This window comes from Sturnira hondurensis, unplaced genomic scaffold (genome assembly GCF_014824575.4).
Source record: "Sturnira hondurensis isolate 20B ecotype Veracruz unplaced genomic scaffold, ASM1482457v3 Scaffold0003090, whole genome shotgun sequence".
Taxonomy (NCBI): Eukaryota; Metazoa; Chordata; class Mammalia; order Chiroptera; family Phyllostomidae; genus Sturnira; species Sturnira hondurensis.
Genome location: NW_028075721.1, coordinates 3,278,063 through 3,288,168, shown reverse-complemented (window position 1 = coordinate 3,288,168; position 10,106 = coordinate 3,278,063).

The following is a 10,106-nucleotide window of genomic DNA, read 5'->3' as shown; positions in this document are numbered from 1 at the left end:
AGTTCCCGTGCTGGGGGTGACCACAGGGCTTTCTGCTAGGATTGTCACAATGTCCATCTAATGTGGGTATGGTTGCCCCAATTGTAGAGATGGAGAAACTGAGTGTGCAGGTCACGGAAGAGGGAAAGGAAATGAGTATTTGCTGAAGGCCTACCACTGGGGGTGTTATGCAGGTAACAAGGCCTCTAAAGTAGGAACAGGTAATGGAGGGAGGGGTGGCACGGAGTTTCATGAGCAGAAAAACGCTCAAGGATGGGCTGTGTTGCTCCTCCTCCTCCTCCTCCTCCTGAGATGGGAAAAGGGAGAGGGAAGAAAAGCAAACAGTAAACCGCCTGTGAAGGGAACACCCTCCGTCCCCCTCCCTGCACAAGGGTTACTGGGTGCAGATAGGGACCTAGCAGAAAGCAAGAGCGCAAGCCTGTTCCAACTGGGGAGCAGTGGGGAGGGGCGGGGGAGCAGGCAGTTCCACCCCACAGCCGGGGCCCGCGGGGCCCGGGAGGAAAGGAGGAAAGCCACACCTGTGGAGGGGGACAGGATGGGTTTGGAGTTTGTTCACAGACTTTCTGTGTCTTTTTGCTGCTCTCTCTACATCTGATGGTTGAGCACGTGTTTTGGACTTTTTTATATGCATGGTAAACCTTTTCACATAAACTTGCTTTCGGAGTGTTTGCCTTGGGTTTCTTTACATTTTGTAGTATTTCACACCTAATGAAATATACATTCGGTACAGGCAAGATAGGAAGCAAGACCATAAAACCCAGTCCCACAGCCAGACCGCGGGGCGTGAGAAGCAGGATTGCTGGGACGCCGCGAGGCCTCCAGAGTGCTCCTCTCGGGTTCCGCCTCGGCCTCCTCCCCGCCAGAATCGCGTCTTTCCCTGAATTGTGCACTCATAGATCTCCAGGTGTCTGTCCATATATAACAGATTTACATCATATACACACAAACGTATCCCTTGCTGGTATATTGTTTAGCTTTGTGTGTCTAGGTATTACACAAAACAGCAGCATTATGCCCTCTTTTTCAGATAGCCTCAGTAACGCCCAAAGGGGCAGGGCATGATTTACCTAGCACTGTATTCCATCAACTAATTTTAATGAGTTCATGAAAATGAAAATTGTATTACAATGGGTACTATAGATCCTATTCACTCATTTAAGCCTGTCCCCATTTTACAGACAGATGTCACATCTAAATAGCTGAAGTAATTTAGTCTTGGTTGATGCCCCGGAAAACCAGGATGTGGCCCCTAGGCTTCCTAGCGCCCCCTGGAGACAGCACATGGCACAACACCACGAGGCACCACTTTCTGGCAGGGGTGGGAGTGGAGGCCCTGGCTGTAGGATTCAGAGCCCCCACTGAAGCTCTTACACTTTCATCTCTTTGTTTTGTGCCCCGGAATGAGGCTGATATCCAAACCTCTGCAGGTCTGCGTGCCTGCTTTTTAAGAAATTTGACACCTCCAGCGTACTGCCCGAGTCCTGTTTTATTTCCTGTTACCCGATTTGTGACAGCGAGCCTGCTAAAAATTCCCTTCAAACTAGATGCTCTCCCCATGCAATATCACCCTGGAAAAAAAAATCACATTTTGCATTACTGAGAAAGTATCTCGCCTGTTTGATTGTCCCCAGCACCTGGAAAGAAACATAACCCCTGAGTGATGTGACAGTCTGGAAGAAGACAGTAAAGAACTCCAAATGAGATTCTGGCTGTTAACTGGGGCTTTTCGGAGGCTGTATTCATCTGAATGGGAGTTAAGATGCTGCAAGGGAGAGGGAGGGAGGAAAGGAAGGAAGGGGACTGTGGTCTCTGGGCACTGACGATACCCGAGGCACTGAAAGACGTGTTTCTGTACACAGCACCACGCTCCACCACCATGGCAGCCCCCAAGGTGGCAGTTCTGCTCAGTCCCCATTGTGCAGGCGAGCAAACCGAGGCGCCGAGATTTTCATTGCTGTGCTGAAAGGCAAGAGCTGATCAGCCTGATGACCTGCAACTCAGACTCTCTTCTCCTGAACTGAGATTTATGCCCCTTCAGTGGTACAACTTGATGACCTGTGCCTGCTGGAGGCAAAACTCGTAAGGCATCTACTGAGTGTGGCCGTTGCCGATAATGTGAAGAATTTTAAGTTGAGGGACTTTCTAATAGGACAAATACCGCCCCCTCCCCCTGCAAAACATGGAAGGGAGCTTCAGAGATCGTCTCCCACCTTCCTCCCATTTTAAGGATGAGAAGGATGAGAACGGAACCCCAAATCAGTGAGTAGTCTTCCGAAAGCCACATACCTCCAAGGCTCCCCCTTCTGGGACCCGTTCGCTGACTGCCCAAGAACAGCTCGGGGTTGTATATCCATTGCATCATACATTGATGGCCAAAACTGGCCACATCCCAGTTTTCCGGGGCATCTAAATTACTTCAGCTATTTAGATTTGACATCTGTCTGTAAAATGGGGACAGGCTTAAATGAGTGAATAGGATCTATAGTACCCATTTTAATACAATTTTCATTTTCATGAACTTATTAAAATTAGTTGATGGAATACAGTGCTAGGTAAATCGTGCCCTGCCCCTTTGGGCGTTACTGAGGCTATCTGAAAAAGAGGGCATAATGCTGCTGTTTTGTGTAATACCTAGACACACAAAGCTAAACAATATACCAGCAAGGGATACATTTGTGTGTATATGATGTAAATCTGTTATATATGGACAGACACCTGGAGATCTATGAGTGCACAATTCAGGGAAAGACGCGATTCTGGCGGGGAGGAGGCCGAGGCGGAACCCGAGAGGAGCACTCTGGAGGCCTCGGCGGCGTCCCAGCAATCCTGCTTCTCACGCCCCACGGTCTGGCTGTGGGACTGGGTTTTATGGTCTTGCTTCCTATCTTGCCTGTACCGAATGTATATTTCATTAGGTGTGAAATACTACAAAGTGTAAAGAAACCATTGCATTAATTTTGCATGCTAATTTTTTAGATGTTTATACTTTTAAAAAACTTTACTTTTTAGATTTCCTGAAAAGTTACCAAGGTAATATGGGGAATTCCCATATGCCCTTCATCCAGGGTATTGTTGACATCTTCCATAATCAGGGTAGACTTGTCAACACTGAGACGTTAACAGTGCTACATGCGATGAACCAAACTGCAGGCTTCATTTGGAAATCAACAATATTTACGAACGTCTTTCCCTGTTCCGGGATCCAGTCCAGGAGTTTACATGTCAATGTAATTACTTCTAAGTCTCTCAGCCTTGAAGGCACGTCCAGTGTTTGTCCAATCACTAGGTCACGAAGGTTCCCTGGAGGCAAGGACCCCAGGAAACACAGCTCTTCGCGTTAGCCACAACACACACAGCTGCACTAAGCAGCCGTGTACTAAGCAATATAGCAAAGATTCGTTACACTGCTGTTATCAATGCAAAGACCCCCCACATGGGACTGAACCATAATGCCTCCTTTCCTCTCCCCCATCTTTTCATGAAAAGTATGAGTATAGAGAATCCAGATATATAGATGTGTGTGTACGTATGTAATACATACCCACGTATGTGCATAAAACATACAGGGTAGGCAAAAGTGGGCTTACAGTTGTGAGTACATGGAACAGTTTATTCTTGTATCATCATTTATTATTTATATTATTTTCCATATGAACAACTGTACACCCACTCCTGTATTATACGAACGTGCCCCGTGACAAAGAACACATTTCCAATCAGTTCAGAAATGTTGACATTTCAATCAATGGTGTGAGAACAATGAAACACTCACTTGACATAAGTAAAGATGGAGATTCCCACCTACTCCTTACCTAACATCATTCACAAAAATAAGTTCCACCCAACACCAAAAAACAAAACATCTAATTAAACAAAGGGCCTGAAGAGACACTTCTCCAAAAGGGACGAACAGATGGCCAATAGACATATGAAAAGATACTCAACATCACAAATCATCAGAGAAATTAAAATTAAAGCCACAGTGAGGATCGCCTCACCCCTGTCAGTAACTCAACTAACAAGTGTCGGTGAGGATGTGGAGAAAAGGGAACCCTCCTGCACTGATGGTGGGAACGCAGCCAACATAGAAAACAGTATGGGGAGGTTCTTAAAAGATTAAAAACGGAACTGCCTCATGATCCAGGGATTCCATTTCTGGGAATATAGCTGAAGAAATCCAAAACACTAATTCGAGAAAATACACGCATCCCTATGTTCATTGCAGCATTATCTACAGTAGCCAAGATCTGGAAGCAGCCCAAGTGCCCATCAATAAACGAGTAGATAAAAAAGGCTGTGGTATGTATCTACGATGGAATATTACTTACTTGGCCACAGAAAAGAATGAAATCTAACTATTTGCAACAATATGGATAGACCTAACGCATATTATGCTAAGTGAAATAAATCAGTCAGAGAAAGACAAATGACATACATTATCACTTACATGTGGAATCTAAAGAACAAAAACCAAAAAACCCCAAACAGACTCACAGACACAGGACGAACTGACGGCTGTGGGAGGGAAGTGAGGTCGGGGCACTGGGTGAAAGGTGAAGGTGCTGAGAAGTGCAGAGGGGTGGTTACCAAACAGCCACGGGGATGTGAAGTGCGCATAGGAAATCCACTCGATGATAGTGCAACAACTCTGTGTGGTGCCAGGCGGGTACCTGGAATATCGGGGGGAACACTTTATACAGTACGTGATTACCTCACCGCTATGCTGTGTACCGGAAACAAATCCAAAATAATATTGGATATAAACTAAAATTGAAAAAAATTAACAATAAATTCCAGAATTACTAAAGTGCCAAACACTGAACTAGTGAAAATATCAAATAATTGGGACAAAACACAGAGAAATGTCCTTACAATAATAGGGTATAATGGGCCTTCTAACCACAAATGCTGAGAAAGGGAAGAGCAAAACACTGAATTACAAAGTTGGAAGAGAAATAGCTTCAAGATATATAACAGAGAAAATATTAATCATGGAAAAATGAATGATGAGAACACACAAAATATCTACAAAAAACAATTGGTAAAAGGTTAAACCATCCAACAGAAAATGACCTAAGTATTTGAAAGGAAAACACCGGCAACAGCAGTGTGAACCACCACAGCCCCTCCAAGACTCCCTGCCCTCACTAGTAATTCGGAAGCGGAAATCAAAGCAACAGCGAGATGCCATTTGGCTCCAAAGGGTGAGCCCGGGGCCAAGCAGACGGGCATTGGCACTGAGTGTGGGTGGGCAGCCTTCCCCAAGGGTTTTGTCATTAGCCACTAAATATAAGTCCCACATCTATGGATCGCACCTGTTGCCTGCGCGGCTCCTCCCCTGGGCCTAGGTGGCGGGACTGAGTCACGCACCTGAGAGATGGGCGTGACCCAGAACTGCAGCCTCAAGTCAAGGTAGGAGCTTGACCTTTCTCTGGGGCAGCAAGTTTGGTCTCAAAGGAACATACCAAACATTTTCCCCAGGGGGTGCTGTGTCCCTGTGTCGCACTCACCCCACCACCGTCTCCACCCCAAATTCATCCCCCCAAAATCTGCTCATGAAAACTAAGGGCAGAAAGACAAGAGACACTGCTGGCCACACCCTCAGCCTGACCCGAGCTTGGGCAATTTGCAAGCAGGCCTTGGGCCCTGTCTGAGAAATGCCTGACCCCTGCCCTACCTGGGGCCAGCTGCCACCCACCCTCTCGGAAGGTGGCCCAAAGGCCCTGTCTAGAGGGGCCAGCCTCGGCTGCTCCCCAGCCTCACTGACCAGGAAGCTGTTTTTTGGAGCTGACAGGCCCTACCCCAGCACCACCACGGGGGATATTTCCTATGTTCCTCGTGAACCATGACACTGCTGTCCCCAGAGAAAGGTTCAAGATTTCAGGCGACTTCAAGAAGCATTTGCAGGACTTGGGGGTTTACGGAGGGACTGGGAGTGCATTCCCAGAGGCGGGTGGGGCTCGGCCTCCCCTCGGCCCGAGGCCCTGGCTGGTAACAGTCGGGAGATTTGCTGCCCCAAAGCTGCCCCCGCACTGCAAGCCAGTGCATCCTGGAGTCTAAAGACTGGGGGGGGGGGGTGTAAGGGGTTAGTGAGGACCTTAGAAACATTCTTGAGGAAGGAGCTCAAAAGCCCTCTCATCCAGACTGAGCAGCCTGCCAAATGGGGCCACTTCCCGGGGCCATTTTGCTCCCATGAGCAAAGCCTAAGGCCCTCTGTGACCTTAGCTTAAGTCAGCCAGCAGGCTTGGTGGCCCAACTTTCAAACCCAAAGACCAAGGCCAGCCAGTGGTGGGAGAGGCCCGCTTTCGAGGGAGGGTGTTTCAGAACTGCCAGCACAAGACAGTGACACAAAGTCGCTGATTTTTACAGACTCCTCTGCCAACAAGGCACGCCCCGGCTGCCCACACCCCGGCTGCCCACGCCCAGTGGGGCTGTCCCCACCGTCACCCCACCTGCCCTTGGCGGGCTGCCATCTGAGACGGGGCCTACCTAATGCAACAAATGCTTGGGAGCTTAATGTGTGGGAAAAGACGTGCACAGGTCGAGCTAACAAATCCTATTTAATTATGCATTGAGTGGCTGGTTCTAAAGGGACAGAAGAAAATCACGGGGCATTGAGACGGAGCTCTGTGTTCCGAAGCCAGGCTGGAGACATGGAAGAGGACCTAGACCCTCCCTCCTCAGCCCCTCACCTGCCAGGACCTTCCCTGGCTTTTGCCTTCAGGTGCATCACCCTCCCAGGACAGGCTCAACTCAGGCATCACCTGCCCCAGGGCGGCTGTCCTCTGCCTGGTTCCCCCTGGTTCCCCAGGGGCCCTCCAATCCCCTGCAGAGGAGGGCTTTACTGAACCTGCACTCACTCACGCCTCTGAGTGATCCTTTGCAATCTCACCCCTGCTCACCACCAGGCTGCATCTACTCTCTTCCCTCCACACCCACTCTGATCCTCGGTTACTGTACAGCTGGGCTCCAGATGTGCCGTTTCACACCTCCACCCACCCCTTTAGCTAAGCTGCTCTGCTGCCAAGAAAGCTGAGCCTCGTCACCTTTGTGTTAACCCTGCCCGGTCCTCAGCATCTCTCTCAGCTGTCCCTTCCTTGGAAGGCCCTCCAGAGCTTTCTGGCACCGGGAACTTAGCACTTATAGTCCCCGCACCCCTCCACCACCCCCGCCTCGGTGAGCTGTTTATATGTCTGTCCCCAGCCAGATGTCTTGCTACCTTTGGATTGCTATGTCTGGATAGATCCTGGCGTCTGGTTTATGCGCAGTGAAAGATGAAAAACAAATCAGTGAATGTGTGGTCTGGGGATCTCTAAGCCCCGCAGGCAGCTGAAAATGTTAGGATTTCAAAGCTATTGATCAGTGACAGTTTCGTGGAAGACGGGGAGTGGGTTCTGAAGCTGGGCTTCCTGCTGTGAAGAGGCTGTGGAAAGAGGTGGGATTGCTCAGCCTGCGAGACCCTCAGGCGGCCTGCGAGAGGGAGCCTGATAATGCACCAGGCACAGAGCCCGGCCCCCAGGAGGCCCCAGGACAAGCTCAGCCTCTGCCATGCCCCATCTTGATGTGACCTGGGGAAAGTGAAGGCTGTGAGGAACACTGGCAAAGCGGCAACCCCCCAGCCCCAAGGTCCAGAAACTGACTTCAAGACTATGTGGCAAAAGCAAAAACAGCCAGGAAGAAGCTTGGTGCATTTCCGGTGCTAAATGCTAGGGTTTACGGTCAGGTTCTGCTGGAGACCCGCGCCACCCTGCCTCATATCAGAACCCCGCTGAGCTGCGGGCCCCCAAAGGGATTCATATGTGGCAGAAGCCCGCGTTCTGCTCATGGGGCTCAGGTTTGAATCCCAGTCCTGCTGCTGACTTCCTCTCTCACACTGGGTGAGACACTCTCATTTCTCTCTCTGTTTACTCATCTTTTTTTTTTTTAAACGGGTAAGCCAGAGAGCTTCCCACTGTTGCTCCCAGCAGTGACTTTCTGAGGTCCCTCCTCCCTTGTCTCCACCATGGGGTCCCCACCTGTCTATGTGAGTTCCAGAGACTCGAGTGGAAGGAGAGGATCAGATGAACAAGGGCAGGAGGACGCATGCGCCGTCCAAGATCAGAGGTTCCAAGGGAGGTTTACCAGAACGGGGGCCCTATATTCAAGTTTGCAGGATGTCTCTGAGCCTTTAATGAGCCAATTGACTGTGAACTGTCAGTTATAAGACACAGAACCCACCACATTCCAGTCTCATCTGAGCTCGAGTCCTTGTATTTCGTCTAATGGAAACTCCCCCAGGACCGAGGGTTACGTAAAAAACACTTTTGGAAACCCCAGTCGGGAGGAAATAATAGCAAATCTGAGCCAAATCCTGGCTCATCATTTATCTAGATGAACTTGGATACATTCGAACCTCAGATGACTCAGATGAAAATAAAAATGTTAATTATATCTAAGAGGTGGCAATGTTTTTTCTTTCCCTGTTTTCTATATTTTCAATAATAAGCATTTTTAAAATTCATTTATTTATTTGTTTTTAGAAAGAGGGAAAGGGAGGGAGAAAGAGAAGGAGAAAAACATCAATGTCTGGATGCCTCTCACACACCCCCTTCCAGGGACCTGGCCCACAACCCAGGCTTGTGCCCTGACTGGGACTTAACCAGCCACCCTTTGGATCCCAAGCTGGCACTCAGTCCACTGAGCCACACCAGCCAGGGCTCAATAATGAGCATTTTAATAACTACTTCTTAAACCATGAGTAACATAATTAGGGTGTAAAGTGAAACTTTAAAGCCTTCTCCAACGCTGTAGCCCCACTGCTCAAAAAAAAAAAAAGTAACATTTGTTTTGTATAACCTTTTAGAACTTCTACATGAGCATTTTAACAGAGAAAACAAAAGTCGGCTTTGCTTTCCAATCAGAGTGTCAGTGACCCCCAGCCCTGCTGGCTGCCGTAAGGCACGTGAAAGTGGCCATGCGTGTCAATGAGCCCAACACAGAGCTGGGCACCCGACAGGCACCCCATCAATATTAGTTAAAGGCAAACTCCGGCTTTGGAACTGAGACGCTGCTCAGGGCTCATGCACAGGGCCCTGGGCTGGTTGCTTTCAGAGATGACGACTTCCAGAAGCCGCCGCCCTGTGCGAAACCAGAAAGAAATGTATACCGTCCTGGTCCCAGCCCACCGGAGCCTCTGAGAGCAAAAAACTGCGGGAGAGACGTGTCACTGAGCCCCACAGCAGCATCTGGCCTAACGGGCAACACCGCTCTCCCGACAGTGGTGCCAGGAGAAATCTCTGTAGTGGGGGTGGGGGTGGGGTGGGAGCAGGCTGGGGAGGGAGGGATGGCCCGGGTCTCCACACTGTGACAGGCACAGATCTCCCGCTCCAAGTCCTCTCTAAGCCTTCAAGGCCACGCTCCACAAAATCTCTCATGGATTTTTATCATGATCCAATTATTCATTACAAAAACCATGGCTGCAGATGGACAAGACTCCCCAAAACAATGCCAGGGACTCTTTAGGGCAGATCCTGCTGCTTGGCATAATAAGCCCTTATTACTGTAGCACGGAGGGGTGTCGGCTTGCCAGAGGCCCGCTTTTAATGAACTTTACCATCCAAAACGGGCCACAAGAACACAAGTGCAGATTTTGCCAATCAATTGGAATTGATTACTTCTTGAAAGGCAGACCTCGGCTTGCAGGAAACACACACACACACACACACACACACACACACACACCAACGTTTGGGGGCTCAGCTTGATTTCTTGGAGGAAAAGGACTTCTTGGCAGCTCTGCAAATGATGGATCAGACCTGACGCAATTCCCAGGACCCTGGAAGGAGGTGGTGTTTCTTGAAGGAGCCTGCACAGACGGCGTAAGCTTCAGGCACCTCAGAGTTCAGATACGCCTGGAGCGCCTTTTTATTTCATTTCATTTTAGTTTGTTCTTCTACCCTTTCATCCACTCTTATATCAAAATCCAATAGCACTGATGGGGAGTTGGGTATATTCCAGGTCCAGGACCAGGTTCTGGGATGTCAGAAGTGGCCCCTCTCCATTGAGGGGACCGGGCTCACTGTCAGAGGGTTACGGGTCTCCTGGAGAGATGGGGAGACGGATTACAG